The following is a 17319-nucleotide window of genomic DNA, read 5'->3' as shown; positions in this document are numbered from 1 at the left end:
TATCCTATAGTATGAATTCTGGCTGGTCTTAGACTTTGTTTCTTATAAATATCTTTGCTTACCCCCTTGACTTTTGGACACTCAGGCCTCCTCCACATTTCTTGCCTACATCAAACACATTTGTGCATCCAGACTTCTGCCTTACTCAACACTCAGCCTTTTTCCTTCTTCACATTGGCCTCTGTGCAATAAGCAGGAACAGATAGACAAATACTTAATGATCTTGCTTCCATGTAGAATACGAAAAAGTCGGGGCCGGCGTTGTGGCTAAGTAGGTTATCCAATATGGTTACCAGGAGCTAGGAATGGGGTTACTAGACGTAATTAGGGCTATGTCAAATGACAAAAAATAAAAGTAGAAAACAGAAATAAGATCAAGAAGTAGAAGATGGTGATTATAGGTAATAATCCAGTATTTTATACCTGATAAACTGCTACAAAAAATAAATTTTAAAAATCCTAAAAAAAATCCCAAGTTCAAAAGTGAGATAATGCATATATTGATTAGCTTTATCATCAATAGAAAATAAGAAAATTGTGACAAATCCCGCAAGTTAAATAAAGTACAATAAAGTCATTTTGTGCTGCTGTAACAGATACCCGAGCTTGAGCAATGTATAATGAACAAAAATTTGTTTTTTAGAAAACTTTTATTTAATAAATATAAATTTCCAAAGTACAGCTTTTGTATTATATCGGCTTTCCCCCCATAACCACCCTTCCACCCACAAATCATCCCATCTCCCACTCCCTCTCCCATCCCATTCTTCATCAAAATTCATTTTCAATTATCTTTATATACAGAAGATCAACTTAGTATATACTAAGTAAAGATTTCAACAGTTTGCGCCCACACAGACACACAAAGTATAAAGTACTGTTTGAAGACTAGTTTTAACATTAATTTACATAGTACAACACATTAAAGGCAGAGATCCTACATGAGGAGCAAGTGCACAGTGACTCTTGTTGTTGATTTAACAATTGACACTCTAATTTATGAGGTCAGTAATCACCCAGGGCTCATGTCATGAGCAGCCAAGGCTATGGAAGCCTCTTGAGTTTACAAACTTGACCTTATTTAGCCAAGGTCGTAGTCAAAGTGGAAGTTCTCTCCTCCCTTCAGAGAAAGATATCTCCTTCTTTGATGGCCCGTTCTTTCCACTGGGATCTCACTCAAAGAGATCTTTCATTTAGGTCATTTTTTTGCCACAGTGTCTTGGCTTTCCATGCCTGAGAAATTCTCATCGGCTTTTTAGCCAGAACCGAATTCCTTAAGGGATGATTCTGAGGCCAGAGTGCTGTTTAGGGCATATGCCATTCTATGAGTCTGCTGTGTATCCCACTTCCCTTGTTGTGTCATTCTCTCCTTTTTAATTCTATCAATTATTATTAGCAGACACTGGTCTTATTTATGTGATCCCTTTGACATTTAATGCTATCATTATGATCAATTATGAACTGAAACTGATCACGTTGACTAGTCAGCTGGCATTGGTACATGCCAACTTAATGGGATTTGGAGTCCCATGGCACGTTTCTAGCTTTACCCTTGGGGTAAGTCTGAGTGAGCAGGTGCTGAAATATACATCACCTCCCTCCCTTATTTCCACTCTTTTTTTAAATAACTTTTTTTTATTTGACAGGCAGAGTTAGACAGTGAGAGAGAGAGGGAGAGAGAGAAAGGTCTTCCTTCCATTGGCCCACCCCCCAAATGGCCTCTACGGCTGGCGCACTGCACTGATCCAAAGCCAGGAACCAGGTTTTCCTCCGGGTCTCCCATGTGGGTGCAGTAGCCCAAGCACTTGAGCAATCCTCAACTGCCTTCTCAGGCCACAGCAGAGAGCTGTACTCGAAGAGGAGCAACCAAGACTAGAACTGGTGCCCATATGGGATACCAGTGCCACAGGCAGAGGATTAACCAAGTGAGCCACGGCACCAGCCCCTCCCACTCTTATTTTTAACAGGGATCAATTTTCAGTTAAATTTAAACACCTAAGAATAATTGTGTGTTAATTAAAGAGTTCAACCAATAGTATTAAGTAGAAAAACAAAAAACTAAAAAGAATAAATAGTAAGCTGTTCCTTGACAGTTAGGACAAGGGCTGATCAAGTCAGTGTTTCTCATAGTGTCAATTTCACTTTTACAGGTTTGATTTTAGGTGCTCAGTGAGTTGTCACAGATTAGAGAGCATATCGTATTTGGCCCATTGAGAATGGCTTATTTCACTCAGCATGATGTTTTCCAGAGTCCTCCATTTTGTTGCAAATGACCGGATTTCATTTTTTTTTACTGCTGTATAGTATTCTATATAGTACATATCCCATAACTTCTTTATCAAGTCTTCTGTTGATGGACATTTATGTTGATTCCATGTCTTAGCTATTGTGAATTGAACTGCAATAAACACTGACGTAAAGATAGCTCTTTTATTTGCCAATTCCAAGGAGTGGGATGGCTGGGTCGTGTGGTAGGACTATATTCAGGTTTCTGAGGGATCTGCAAATTGACTTCTATAGTGGCTTTACCAGTTTGCATTCCCAGCAAGAGTGGATTAGTCTGCCTTTTTCTCCACATCCTCGCCAGCATCTGTTGTTAGATGATTTCTGTATGTGAGCCATTCTAACTGGGGTGAGGTGAAACCTCATTGTGGTTTTGATTTGCATTTCCCTGATGGCTAGTGATCCTGAATATTTTTTCATCTATCTGTTGGCCATTTGGATTTCCTGTTTTGAAAAATGTCTATTGAGGTCCTTGGACAATCTATTAAGTGGGTTATTTGATTTATTGTTATGGAGTTTCTTGATCTCTTTGTAGATTCTGGTTATTAATCCATTATCAGTTGCATAGTTTTCAAATATTTTTTCCCATCCTGTTGGTTGCCTCTTCACTTTCCTGACTGTTTCTTTTTTTCTTTTTTTTTTTTTTCTTTTGACAGGCAGAGTGGACAGTGAGAGAGAGAGACAGAGAGAAAGGTCTTCCTTTAGCTGTTGGTTCACCTTCCAATGGCCGCCACGGCTGGCGCACTGCGGCCGGCACACCACGCTGATCCGATGGCAGGAGCCAGGTGCTTCTCCTGGTCTCCCATGGGGTGCAGGGCCCAAGTACTTGGGCCATCCTCCACTGTACTCCCTGGCCACAGCAGAGAGCTGGCCTGGAAGAGGGGCAACCGGGACAGAATCCGGTGCCCCGACTGGGACTAGAACCTGGTGTGCCAGTGCCTCAAGGCGGAGGATTAGCCTAGTGAGCTGCGGCACTGGCCTTTTGCAGTACAGAAACTTCTCAATTTGATGTAACCCCAATTGTTAATTTTGGCTTCTACTGTCTTTGCCACTGGGGTATTTCCAAGAAGTCTTTGCCTGTGAATAATTTTTTTTTTTTTTTACAGTCCTGGAAGCATGGAAGTACAATATCAAGAAGCCTGCATCTGGTGTGGGATGTCTTGCTGCATCATCATATGATATTTAGAAAAGTAGAGCTTTGTGGCCTAATTGCTTTTATCAGTCTAACAGCTCCTACAATTATTACAAGGACAATTAAATTTGAACATGAGTTTTGGAGGAAACAAACACATTCCAGTATATTTTTAGGAATTTGTACCAATTCATAATTTTTTTTATGAAGGAAATTGTATTTTTAGCTGATCCTTTAATTTTGAGTAGAAATGGTGAACAAGTACAAATTCTTCTGTAAGGCAATGCCATAACCTGAACTGTACTTCAAAGAAAAAGTTTAATCTGAGATCATCATAATATTAATTTTATTAAACACATTTCCTTGAAATGTTTTTAATGCTTTCTTGTGATTACTCCTAAAGACATTTTCAGAGAAAATTTCAGATAGTGCTCCATATTTGTGGAAAAACATTACACCTTTACAATATCTTTGATGTTTATTAAATTACCTGATTATGAAATAACTTTTATAAGACATCCCAACCATTATAGCAATATTACATCTTTTATTGATTTAACAGCTATAGCTCTGTTAGGGGTGTAGATCTCTTGAGTTTATACTATTCAACTTCAACTTATCATAAATGCTATACTACTTCATGTATAGTACCAGAACCCTTATATATATATATATACACATATATATATTATTTTTTGTCATACATGTTACTATTAAATACATTATAGAACCCAACTAGCATTTTATGACATTTATTTAAATAGTTAAATTGCCTCTCAAAGTTTTTTAATGAAAAGATTAAAATATATGAAATACCTAAAAGCCCATGGGAAATTAAATAAAAGAAATTTATTTTGATACAAAAAAGTTAGCTAACTTTTCAAAGTGTTCTCATATATTCATTTTTTTCTACAGATTGTTGTTTTCAGCACTCTATTTCTTCATGTGGATTTCCATTTGGTATCATATCCTTTGTGCATGAAAGGATTAATTTAACACTTCTTCCAGTGTGATATATACTGTTGATGAATTCTTTCAACTTTTATATGTCTAAATCCCTCTTTATTTTTATTGCATTCTTGCATGATATATTGGAGGCTCCTGAAGTTTTGATAGATAGTTTTCTGTTGGTTTCAGTACTGTAAAATTGTTCCTTTGTTTTCCTTCAGCTTGCACGTTTTGTGATGAGAAATCTGCTGACATTCATACTTTTGTTCGTTTGCATACAACATCTCTTTTTTCCCCCTTATTTGCTTTAAAGATTTTCTCTTTATAATTGGTGGCCAGAATTTTATAAGGTTGTAACTCAGTGTGGTGTTTTTTAAGTTTCTTCTATGTGGGGTTTATTAGATTTCTTCAATCTGCATGTTTATAATTTTCTTCAAAATTCAATGATCAATTTTTAATATTTTTCCTATGCTTTCCCTCTCCTCTGGGATGCCAGTAACACAGATGATGGGCCTATGTGTAGAAGTTCACTAATTGTCCTTTTGCAAACTCTAATCTACTAGTAATAGGATGTTTTTCATCATATATTTTATTTTTAATGTTTAGAAGTTTATTTTGAGCCTATAATTTATTATATCTGTGATTTATCTCTGTATCATTTCATATTCTTGTCTTCCTTCTTGAACACACAAACTTTATTTAAAATAGTTGCTTCAAGCCGGCGCCGCGGCTCACTAGGCTAATCCTCCGCCTAGCGGCACCGGCACACCCGGTTCTAGTCCTGGTCAGGGCGCCGGATTCTGTCCCTGTTGCCCCTCTTCCAGGCCAGCTGTCTGCTGTGGCCAGGGAGTGCAGTGGGGGATGGCCCAGGTGCTTGGGCCCTGCACCCCATGGGAGACCAGGAGAAGCACCTGGCTCCTGGCTCCTGCCATCGGATCAGCTCGGTGCGCCAGCCGCAGCGCACCGGCCGCGGCAGCCATTGGAGGGTGAACCAACGGCAAAGGAAGACCTTTCTCTCTGTCTCTCTCTCACTGTCCACTCTGCCTGTCAAAATAAAATAAAATAAAATAGTTGCTTCAATATATTTTGACTAACTTCATAAGGTAGATCACTTATGGATTTCATTTTTAATGTTTATTTTCATACTGGTTATAGCTGTATGATTGTTAAAGTCTGAATTCTGTGTCCTTTAATATTCGTAAGCTGAAATCCTTACCCTCAAGATGATGGCATCAGACAGTGGGACCCTTGTAGAGAGCTTGTGGAGAGAGGATTATTGACCTTGCAACAGATCAGAGAGCTCCTCTTCCCTACTACCTGTGAGGATTCTTCCAGAAGATCCCATCTATGAAACTGCAAACTGATCCTCATCAGACACTGAATCAGCTGGCTCCTTGCTCTTCCACTTCACAATCGCCAGAGTTGAAAGAAATTTACCTCTATGGTTCATAAGATACCTAGTCTGTGATATTTTGTTTTTATAGCCTTAATAGACTAAGACAATTTTTTCCCTACTTCTTTGAACATCTGATTTTTTTAAAAAGATGTATTTATTTACTCAAATGTTAGAGTTACACAGAGAGAGAAGTAGAGGCAGAGAGAGAGATCTTCCATCTTCTGGTTCACTCCCCAAATGGCTGCAACAGTCAGAACTGCACCAACCCGAAGCCAAGAGCCAGGAGCTTCTTCCAGGTCTCCCACGTGAGTGCAGGGACCCAAGGACTTGGGACATCATCTACTGTTTTCCTAGGCCATAGGAGAGACCTAGATCAGAAGTGGAGCAGCAGGGACCTGAACCAGCAAGCTTATAGGATGTCAGCACTGCAGGCTGTGGCTTTACCTGCTACACCACAGTGCAGGCCCCAACATTTGATATTTTTAATTGGATACCAGTGGCTAATTTTTGCTTGAAATGGTAGATTTTTTGGTAAGTTTCCGCTTTGGGTCTTTGTTTAGAAAAGCATGCCAGTTACTTGGAATCAGTTTGATTTCTTTGAGGCTTCTTTTAAACTTCTCTGGAGGGATTCTAGAATATCCTTTAGTCTGAAACTGGTTTGGTACCACTCCTGATGCCATTATGAGGCTGATAATAGAAGTTCCCTGTGTTAGGAGATCTTTTCATTCCAGGGATTATGCAGCCAACTCCTAGCTACTGTTTTGATTTTATTTATTTATTTTTTGGCTTATTTTGCTGTTTGTTTTCAGATGTTAGTAGTGTCTTCACAAGCATGATTGGATAAGAATTTAGCAAAAGCCCTGATGAGAGGACCATGCTGATTTCTAGAACTTTCTCTATTTTATCTCTTTATCCTTATAGAACACCCTACAAAATCCATCCATCCTTGGAGTCTTTGCACTTTGAACTCAATCTATTCAACTAGTGAGACAACTTAGGTCTATTTGGGGGCTCTTTCTTTTCAGAGGCCTGGAAGTTTCTCCAGATGGTAGATTTAGGACTTATGTATCTTAATTCCTTTCTCTCAGAAATCACTAAGATCTTAGTACATGTTGTCCACTCTGACAACCATTGTTTCGTGTATTTTGTAGTATTTTATGGTACAGAAGATGGAGGTTTAAATATAGTTTCTGCTACTCTCTAATTGGTGGTAGTAGAAATCAATAACACTGATTTTCATCAGAGTCTAAGATGCAACCACCTACTATCACTTGTGACATACTTGGAGGCTCATTGGCCCATTGCTTTTCCACTACCACACTTAAGTAACTCAATTGTCTGATGGTTGAAATTGTTTGAAGTTAGGATTGGTTACCAATCACCTATGGAACTTTTTTTTATATATATTTGACCTATTATGGTACTAATTAGTAAACAATTTGGATTTACATATTTGGGTTTTTGACATTAAATAATATAGCAATATACATAAAGAGATATTGAGCTTCAATTGGATTCTCATCATTATACTTAGCTTTAATAAATTTAAGTAATAAGCAGTAACCAGACATATCATCCTCCAAAGCATCTAACAAATAGGGGATCAATTAAGACTCTAACAAAAAGAAGTACTAGTTTCCATTGATTTTTTTACTTATTATATAATATAGTGCACTTCAAAAAATTAATGGAAGATGGAATTAAAAGAAGTATATTTTGGTGGCAAAATTTTTGAGGTCCATACATACAATAGGTCTTTAAAAATTCATGAAAATGAATATTTTAAAAAAATCGTTCTATAAATTTTAAATTTTTGTAAACTTATCTTAATTCCCCTCTTTATGGACTTTTTGAAGTAGTCTCATAGTATCCTCTTAACAATTTTTTGTTTACTCATTCTATCCAATGAATATGCTATTTAAAAATATGACATATCTCCATGTGAGAAAAGCTTGGAAAACAATGATATAACATTTACAGAATTTGTATTTACTTAATTCAGGGTCAATTGAGTAATTGCTTTTAGATCCAACACATAAAAATTGGGCCAAATTATGTGGCGCAGTAGGTTAAGCTGCTGCTTGCAAGACCAACATCTCATGTTGGAGTGTCATTTCAAGTTCTGGTGGCTCCACTTCTGATCCAACTCCCTGCTGGTGTGCCTGGAAAGGCAGCAGAGGACGAAATGAATGCTTGGGCCCCTACTACCCATGTGGGAGATCAGGATAGAGGTTCTGGCTCTTTGGCTTTGGACTGGTCCATCCTTGGCTGTTGTGGTCATTGGAGAGAGAATAGCAGAAAGAAAATTGCTTTCTCTCAGTCTCTCCCTGTCCCTGTCTGTCTGTCACTCTTCCCTTCAAATAAATAATTTTTTTCCAAATTTAAAAATTAAAAAGCACAGTATTGCTTTTTTAAATAAATATCTGAAATGTCTTTGGAGATCGAGGTTTAGCATGAAAATTATTAGGATATTTAATCAGAGTAAACTGAAAGACTTCTTTAATAATTTCACTACATTACCCTTATCTTCAGACACTGAAGGAGTACTTGTTGATTAATAGTCAAATATTTGTTGTGTGCCTATGTGCTCTAAGATGTTTGCTAAGTAATATAAAATCAAAAGTATTAATCTTGTATGCATGTCATTTGACCTCAGGGAGCTTCCTAATTCATGAGAAATAAAAGACAATATTTTAAAAAATAGATGATTACAAATATGACAAATTATGACAAAGCTATGTTATGAATAAAACACCATGATAGCAGGCCTATTTGAATGTGAAGCCAGGGAAAGCAACTTGTAAGAAGCAACACTTAATGTGAGAGAAAGTGTTGATGGAATGGAGGCCAGTGAAAACTCCAGAAAACATAGTGTACACAAAGAAGGACAGCAAAGAGGGAAACAGAACCTGGTGACAAACGAAATAAGGTCATTTCATCTGGAGTACAAGCGTGAGATAAAGGAAAGGATGACACTGGACACCACTAAAGAAATTTTAAAAAGTGGACAATGCAAATATTTTTAGTGGAGAAGACACCAATGTGAGAGTGTCCAGCAAAGAGTTTTAAGAAAGGGCAAAAGAGGCTGGCGCCGTGGCTCACTTGGTTAATCCTCCACCTGTGGCACCGGCAACCCATATGGGCACTGGGTTCTAGTCCCTGTTGCCCCTCTTCCAGTCCAGCTCTCTGCTGTGGCCCAGGAAGGCAGTGGAGGATGGCCCAAGTGCTTGGGCACCTGCACCCGCGTGGGAGACCAGGAGGAGTCACCTGGCTCCTGGCTTCGGATCAGCGTATTTCCTGCCATAGCGGCCATTTGGGGGGTGAACCAACAGAAGGAAGACCTTTCTCTCTGTCTCTCTCTCTACCTCTGTCAAAAAAAAAAAAAAAAAAAAAAAAAAAAAAAAAAAAAAAAGGCAAGCCAAAGAAGGAGAAGGAGAAGGAGAAGGAGGAGGAGGGGGAGGAGAGGGAGGAGGAAAAGGACAAAGAGGAGGAGAAAAAAGAAAGCAAGCCTGGCTCTGAGGATCACTCAAGTAGGTATAGGCTCTGGCAAAATTTTGGAGAGATAATGATGAACTGCTCTATGGTATTGGTAACAAACATGGAAGGAATAAGAAAAGTAAGTGTGTGTGTGTGTGTGTGTGTGTGTGTGTTTCTTGAGATAATTTCACAACTTTATCTATAGCTCATAGTGACTAAGTCAGATAAAGAGAAAAGGAAAGACTAACGTGGTTTTAAAATGATTTCAAATTTATTTAAAATACCAATATGCAGTGGACTGTAGATTTGATAAGTTTTCAGTGGTCATTTCATTATATAAAAACTTATCAGTTACAGAAACAATCACATTCTATCCACAGAGTAAAAACACAGTACTTTTTAGGAGTATGACTAAATATATTAAAATCTGGTAGAATCTAACAAAAATTTATTCTGAAATATTCAGGTGGCTAGAATAGATAAGTTGAGGAATGAAAAAAGAATAAAACTCAAAGCTTCATATTTGAATGTCTCCTTCTGTCTGTCTGTCTCTGTGTCTCTCTGCGTATATGTGTGTGTGACAGAGAGTAATTTGATAACATCCTCCTAGCGATTATCAAAGAAATATAACCAAATAAAGAGACATAAAATATCTTTGATTACTTAACATTACAAGAGCTATGACAATCAACAGATGGAAATAAGATTTAATATATCTTTGAATGTGAAATAATGCTATGTGCCTTACAAGCAAATTTTAAAGTATCACTTATACACGTTAAAAGATTTTCCTTTGCAAGATTAACTCATCAATAAATTATAAATAGAGTTAGCTGGATTATTTTTAAGGAGCAAACTGAGAGATAAACATTTTAGAATCAATACATGTAATTAAGCCTGGTGCATGTTACAGTCATTAGTTTCATAGTTTAATAGATGACAGAAACTTCCATTGGAACCAAATTGAATGTGCCTGTTAGTAACAATGAGTAATAATAAAGTACAAGGCTATGGAACAGAAACAAATGAAGTGTAAAGTAAAATAATAGAAAAACATGACAAGTTAAGTGTTTCTTTTTTGCTGTGCAGTGTTCTTGGAATGGAATACATCAAAAACAAAATATTTACTTTCATAACTGTTAATTTCATGGACAGACACATAATTGATAGATAACCTGCTTTGCTCAAATTTATTTTATCAAACATCAGCCTCCGCAATTTCATGTCACAAGAACCTAACTCAAATTATGTAATGTGATTAGGACAGCTACAAATGATCTGTTTTTTTTTTTTTATAAACTATTTGTAACAAATCTTATTTATACTCCTCTTCTCATGTAATAAACTGGTTATTTGTTTTTAATATCTTATATCATGAAAATATCCCTGAAAACATGCCTGAGTCATTTTAATTTCTAATCTGCTAGTTGTTGACTAATTTAAAGCTACTTAAAATGTTTTAAGTAATGTAATAATAGCTATGATAAAATACATTGAACAACCTAAAAATACCTGAAGAATTAACACATCAGCAAAAATTTGAAAGAGAGACACTAAATATCAAGTCAGAATCTGGTATCCAACAAAACAGGATTGAAAGCCAATAGCACACAATTTTAATAGTGGCATAATAAATACCGTTACAAATGGTGGGAATGACATCAATATTATTAAATAGAAATACATGCTGTGTGCAAGAAAATGACCCCCTTCTTTTAGAAAGAATATTTTAATAAGATCAATTTTGTGAACTGGAAGATAGAGCTGAGGAATCCTGTTAGCACATTGAGTAAAAAGGCAGATAGACAAGAAAGATGAATGAAACACTAACAGGAGTAGGGTAAACACCTACGAGTTTCAACATTTATTGTTTTAACAGAAATTCTGTACAGAGATACAGTGCAAGCAGAAATAACATCAGTCAGTCCATCTACAAGTATTTGTGACACACCTACTGTGTCATTGCCGGCATTAAATTATTCAATGGTCTTGTAATGGTAACAGGGACACTCCCTTCCTAGGAAGGAAAAATGAATTAGATGAATTCTATTGTGTAAGTACTAAATCAGAAGATAAAATCCACAGTGTAATAAGAACGAAGGGATTTGCAGTGTGGTGAATGATATTACTTAAAATAAGATCTTCAGTGTTGTAAATAAAATGAAATCCGAGTTCAAGTACAAAAGTAGGGGACAGAGGCTGTGAAAGGCAAGCTCTAGGAATCTGACATCATCAGGTACAAGGAGCTGTGCAAAATGACGGAGGTTCAGCAGTCTGAGAAACCATGGGCAGGACTTAGAAGGAGCTGTAAGACAGGATGAAGTCAGAATTAATGTGAGAAATTGGGGCCTGGTTTATAGAGTTAGAATTTATTTGACTAGCAAAGGGAAGTCTGTTGAGGATTTAGTTTTCATGTTCTTTTGAAAAGGAAAAAAAAAATATGTATCTCCCTTCACAATAATATTTTCTCTGGTGAGGGCCAGTGTTGTGGTACAGCAAGGGCAGCCAGGTTTTGTGATGCTACCATTGCACAAAGTAATGCTTATTCAAATCCTGGCTGCTCTGTTTCTCATCCAACTCCCTGCAAATGTGCCTAAAAAGACAGTGGATAATGGTCCAAGTACTTGAGCCCCTTTTTCCCCTGCAGGAGATCCACTCAGACAGAGTTCGAGCCTCTTGGCTTCAGCCTGGATCAACCCCAGATGTTTTCATCATTTGAGGAGTGAGTCAGTGGAAGATGTCTATAAATTTCCCTTTCTTTCTCTGTCACTGTGACTTCTAACTAAGTATTTTCACTGGCAGATAGAGATGCTTCCTATTATACATAGGCAGGGTAGTGATGGGGGAGCTGAAAAGGTAGGATCAGTTAGAAATCAGTTGAATTAGAAAGGGATGATGATGGCTGTGTGTACAGAGTCACAGGAAACTATATTTGAGAGCCACATGTGTGGGGAGCAACCCGGACTGGACTGAGTTACTGGAATTAAGACTTATTCTATGCATCTGCTCTCCCACAATATGGTGCTGGGAGAGAAGAAAACAGCTTCTACGCAGCTGCCTCTTGCCAACTTGAGTGATGACCTCCAGGAGCTGATCCTGCTCCTGATTGGAGGAGAGCAGCGTACTCGGCATGTGGGCAGCCGAGTTGGGATTGGCGGAGGAGGACTATAAAGGAGGAGAGAGACAACATGCACCAGGAACATCTAAGGGGAACATCTGAGGGAACACCTGTGCAGCCCCCGAGAGAGCCGGCCGGCGGTGTGCCGCTCCCCTGCGGAAGTGGGGAAAGTGGCAGGGGGAACCGCCCTTCCACGGAGGCTGAAGGGACGGCAGCCAACCTGGGAAGAACCAGCAGCAAACCCGGGAAGGGCCGAGCAGACGAAAGAACAGCGCAGGGTCCTGTGTCGTTCCTCCATGAAGAGGGGGAGCGACAACATGGAGGTGGATTTCTGTTTCTATGCTCAGCTTCACCCTCAGTATCTGTCACAATGAAGTCCAGGTCTGTGGGGGAAATATCACTCTGTGAGTAGTCCTGTGAAATATCGTTGGTCATTAGGCAGCACTAATTAATTATTATTTCAGAGACACTATTTTAACTTGCATTTTCAGATTACCAATTTTTGTGGTCTGGCTTAGACACAGCAAAATACATTTAGTGAAAAGTTAAAAATTAATGCTCTCTTTCAGTTTTTGTTCAGAAACAAGTTAGAAATCATAAGATGAAACAGAATATAAAATAGTTAATCAGCAGTAAAATCTTTTTAAAAGTAGAATTTTTCTATCATTACTCAATCAATTTAGAGAAATTTCTATTATAAATGGCTTTGGATTTTTATACTTCATGAATAAGTTTAGATTAATCAAAATTTATGATTTGGGCTAATGTCACATTGCTGTTAAAGTAGACAAGAAAATTCTCTGAATTTTATATAAAGTTTTAATAAATTATATCACTTTTAAATATTGTTACTTGGTGATTCTGAGAAAAATATGCATTTCTTCAGAGCCCATGCATGACTAGTGGCTAATTTTTCAAGTTTATTGTGTCGGAGTTGTGATTTCTGAAATTCGAAATCTATTAGATCAAATTAAATGTTTGTTGACTTGCATAAAATTTGGGAAAAGTTTTAAAGAATGTATTGAAGACCAAAGAAAATGAAGCAAGTCAGCTAGTCAATTGACCTGGGTGAAGCTCTTAAGAAAGAGTGTTAAATGGTTAGTGTCAAATGCCCTTTATTTCTAAATTACTAATATTTAGATTTTACCAAGGTGCAATATATCCCTGTCTTCTTTCTTTTTCAATTACACTGAAAACATGTCTTTCTTTAGAGATCTATTAGTTTAAATTTCAGGACATTCTACTGCAAAAAAGAGGTCCAAAATACAATGACCTAAAAAGTACAAAAATGTGTTGCATCATCATTCAGAGTCAGGAGGGGTTGAGTTAACACAGTGAGTGTCTTGCTGTCTGTGTAGTGTTCTTTGGTTTGGGGGATCAACAGATCTAGTACCTGTTCTTTCCTCTCATGTATTTTGCATGTCTATTTCATTTTTTAAAATTTAAATCAATTCCCACCATCTGTCCCTGTATTTTAGAGATGACATTGTAGACTGAACAGATCGGCACTAAGATAAATTAAAATTTTAATATTCTTTAACTACAACAATCTATACTGCTATAAATTGCAAAGAGGAACATTTACTTTCACAAATATATTAAAATTCCCAAATCATTACTGATAGACACTGGGTTTGCTTAATTAAGGTTAAGTGTCTGAATATTTTTGCATGAATTATTTGAGAATGGGTAATTATATTTACATTCCGTGCAGATATTTCTATTAAAACAGTTATCATATAATATGGATCAAACCCAGACTTTCAAATTAAGCGATAGAATTCCAACTTACTTAACTTTTTAATTCAGATAAATGCTCTTAAAACATCATATATATTTTGAAGTTGCTCATAGATGCCTAAAAACAATATTTTCATATATTTTTATTTCCTAGAACTAATATGTTCTCATCAAATAGGTCATCAGCTAAAATATGGTAGTAAATAAGATAGAAGACTAAGTATTTTTTCCAAATATTTGTCTCCAGCTCTCAGCCCTGATGGAAAGTGTTCCAAAGAGGTATGTCTAACTAATAGCTTTGTATATATGCTTCCAGTGTTTTCATTTTTGAGATATATTTTTCTTTAAATATATAAAAGCCTTTGTGATTTCTGTAGTTAAAATCATTTGTTCATATTTTTATGAAACTTTTAATAATAATTTGTGGTTTCAGTGCCTTTTGCTACATAATATTTTTCTATTTTTGATGTTATTTAATATGTTTGAAGCTACCAATTGCACATGATTAAGGAAAACAATACATCTTAAATGTGTAGAATGTACTATAATCCTTTCTGGCACCACTATTAATGATGTTTCATGCGTTTCTAGTATAAAATGATATGACCATTTTACCTTGATCTGTTTAAAATATACTGTAGTACTTCTATGCTCCTAAATCTGTATATATGAAATACATGAAATTTGTTCACCTAATATAAATTAAAAAATTGAAAAAAGATACACTATGTATTACTTCAAGGTCTTTGTATGGTTGCTTGCATTTGCCATTACCTTGAATTAAGTCTTCAAACAATTTGCTATTGACAGGAATGTGAATTGTTTCAGATTTTCTGTAGTTTTTTTTTTTTTTTTTTTTTTTTTTTTTTTGACAGGCAGAGTGGACAGTGAGAGACAGAGACAGAGACAAAGGTCTTCCTTCGCCGTTGGTTCACCCTCCAATGGCTGTCGCGGCCTGCGCGCTGCGACCGGCGCATTGCTGATCTGAAGCCAGGAGCCAGGTGCTTCTCCTGGTCTCCCATGTGGGTGCAGGGCCCAAGCACTTGGGCCATCCACTGCACTCCCGGGCCACAGCAGAGAGCTGGCCTGGAAGAGGGGCAACTGTGACAGAATCCAGCGCCCTGGCCGGGACTAGAACCCGGTGTGCCGGGGCCGCTGGAGGAGGATTAGCCTAGTGAGCCACAGTGCAGGCCCTGTAGTTGTCATTTTAATGGACATTTTGGTACACAGACAGCCATATTTTAAAAGTATGATGTGTTTTAACTTAAATATGTTTGTTCACATTTAAATGGTTTTCAATGACCCCATCTCTTTGGATAGACAGGACTTGAGAGAATATACTCTAAATCTTGCCTTTACAGGTGAGGGAACTCTGGCATAAAGGAAATTTTCTGGGGCCAGCGCTGTGGCGAAGCAGGTAAGGCCGCCACCTGCAGTGCCAGCAGCCCATATGTGCACCGGTTCAAGTCCCAGCTGCTGCACTTCCTATCTAGCTCTCTGCTGTGGCCTGGGAAAGCAGTGGAAGATGGCCCAAGTCCCTGGGTCCCTGAACCCACGTGAGAGACCTGGAAGAAGCTCCTGGCTCCTGGCTTCAGATCAGCGCAGTTCCGGCCATTGTAGCCAACTGGGGAGTGAACCAGTGGATGGAAGACCTTTCTTTCTCTCTGCCTCTTCCTCTCTCTCTGTGTAACCCTTTCAAGTAAAATAAATAAATCTTAAAAAAATAAAAAATACAGTTACTTTTCTAATAGGAAATGGCCACCCTTAAAAGCATGTCTTTTAAAAAAATCTTCTTAGGATTCCTTTTATATTTATACACAATTGTTAATTGGAGTGTGAATTTTGGACTTCTCAGAACGAGGTCACACCAAGTTTTAGTTTAGTCATGTTTAGAGCAGTAACTTTGTTCTGTAGATTTTTTTTCCTAAGTTTTCAAATTTTTTTTAGAGATTTATTCATTTATTTGAAAGTCATAGTTACACAGAGAGAGAAGGAGAGGCAGAGAGAAGTTTTCCATTTACTGGTTCACGCCTCACTTGGCCACAATAGCTGGAGCTGTGCTGATCCACAGCCAGAAGCCAGGAGCTTCTAATGGGTCTCCCATGCGGGTGCAAGGGCCCAAGCACTTGGGCCATCTTCTACTGCTTTCTCAGGCATTAGCATAGAGCTAGATTGGAAGTGGAGCAACCAGGACTTGAACCTGTGCCTATAAGGAATGCCATGCTGCAGAAAACAGCTTTACCTGCAATGCCACAGTTCTGACCCCAGTTTTCAGATTCTGAAACTAAAAACTCCCCCATATTGTATCCTTGTCAATCCTTAATCTAAGATTTGTTTTATTTTTTGATAGTATTTATAACCTCAAATTACTTATGTATTTTATTAGTCACATCTTTTCTTTCACTCAGAATATAAGCTTCAGGAAGAAACTGGTAACTGTCTTTTATGGACACCTACAGCTATAGCACTTAGAAGGAGACCTTACTCATAGGGGTCACTCAATATTCATTGAATACATCCACTCCTGACTTTCTTCTGATACTACAAGCAGTTTCCTTCATCTATCACAAATACTATCACATACCATGTTGTGGTACACACAATGTTACCGTTTTACAGTGTGTTTCCCAGTGTCCGGGTATCTACCCACTCCAAAATGACCAGATTTTTTCACATGTGATATTCAGTCTTTTGCTTCTTTTATTTTTCTCTGCTTAACCACAAGAAAGCTTGATATTTAACACCTGTTATTGTCAAACTTTGAATATTTTTTATGTTTGAGTAACTTTCAATTTCATGTTTCCTTTCTATGATTTTTTTATTCTTTTTATTTACTTTGTTGCAGACCAATATTTTATATTGTATAATGTCTTTGGAGTATTCATTTTTTACTTAACTTCTTTTTAAATGTATAAAACACAATATTTTTAAATGTATAAGATACAATATCTTTAATGAATCTGAAAAGGTTGAGTAGCATTCTCTTTAATTTCTCTACTGTTCCCTAATTATCATTGTCTCCCCCATTGTTTACCGTTTTTTAAACTTTTTATTTCTTCTTTTGTTTTCAGTCATTTAGGGACCCTTGATTGTTGGTGTATACTTATTTTTTTTTTTTTTTTTTTTTTTTTTGGTGTATACTTATGAAGCAGAGATTGGTTAACACAGGTAGTGGAAGGATGTCTTCTTCTTTGGCTAAGTTTATTTCCTGCCAGAATCCTTAGA

Source organism: Oryctolagus cuniculus, chromosome 8 (assembly GCF_964237555.1).
Source record: "Oryctolagus cuniculus chromosome 8, mOryCun1.1, whole genome shotgun sequence".
Classification (NCBI taxonomy): domain Eukaryota; kingdom Metazoa; phylum Chordata; class Mammalia; order Lagomorpha; family Leporidae; genus Oryctolagus; species Oryctolagus cuniculus.
This window is presented reverse-complemented; position numbering follows the sequence as displayed.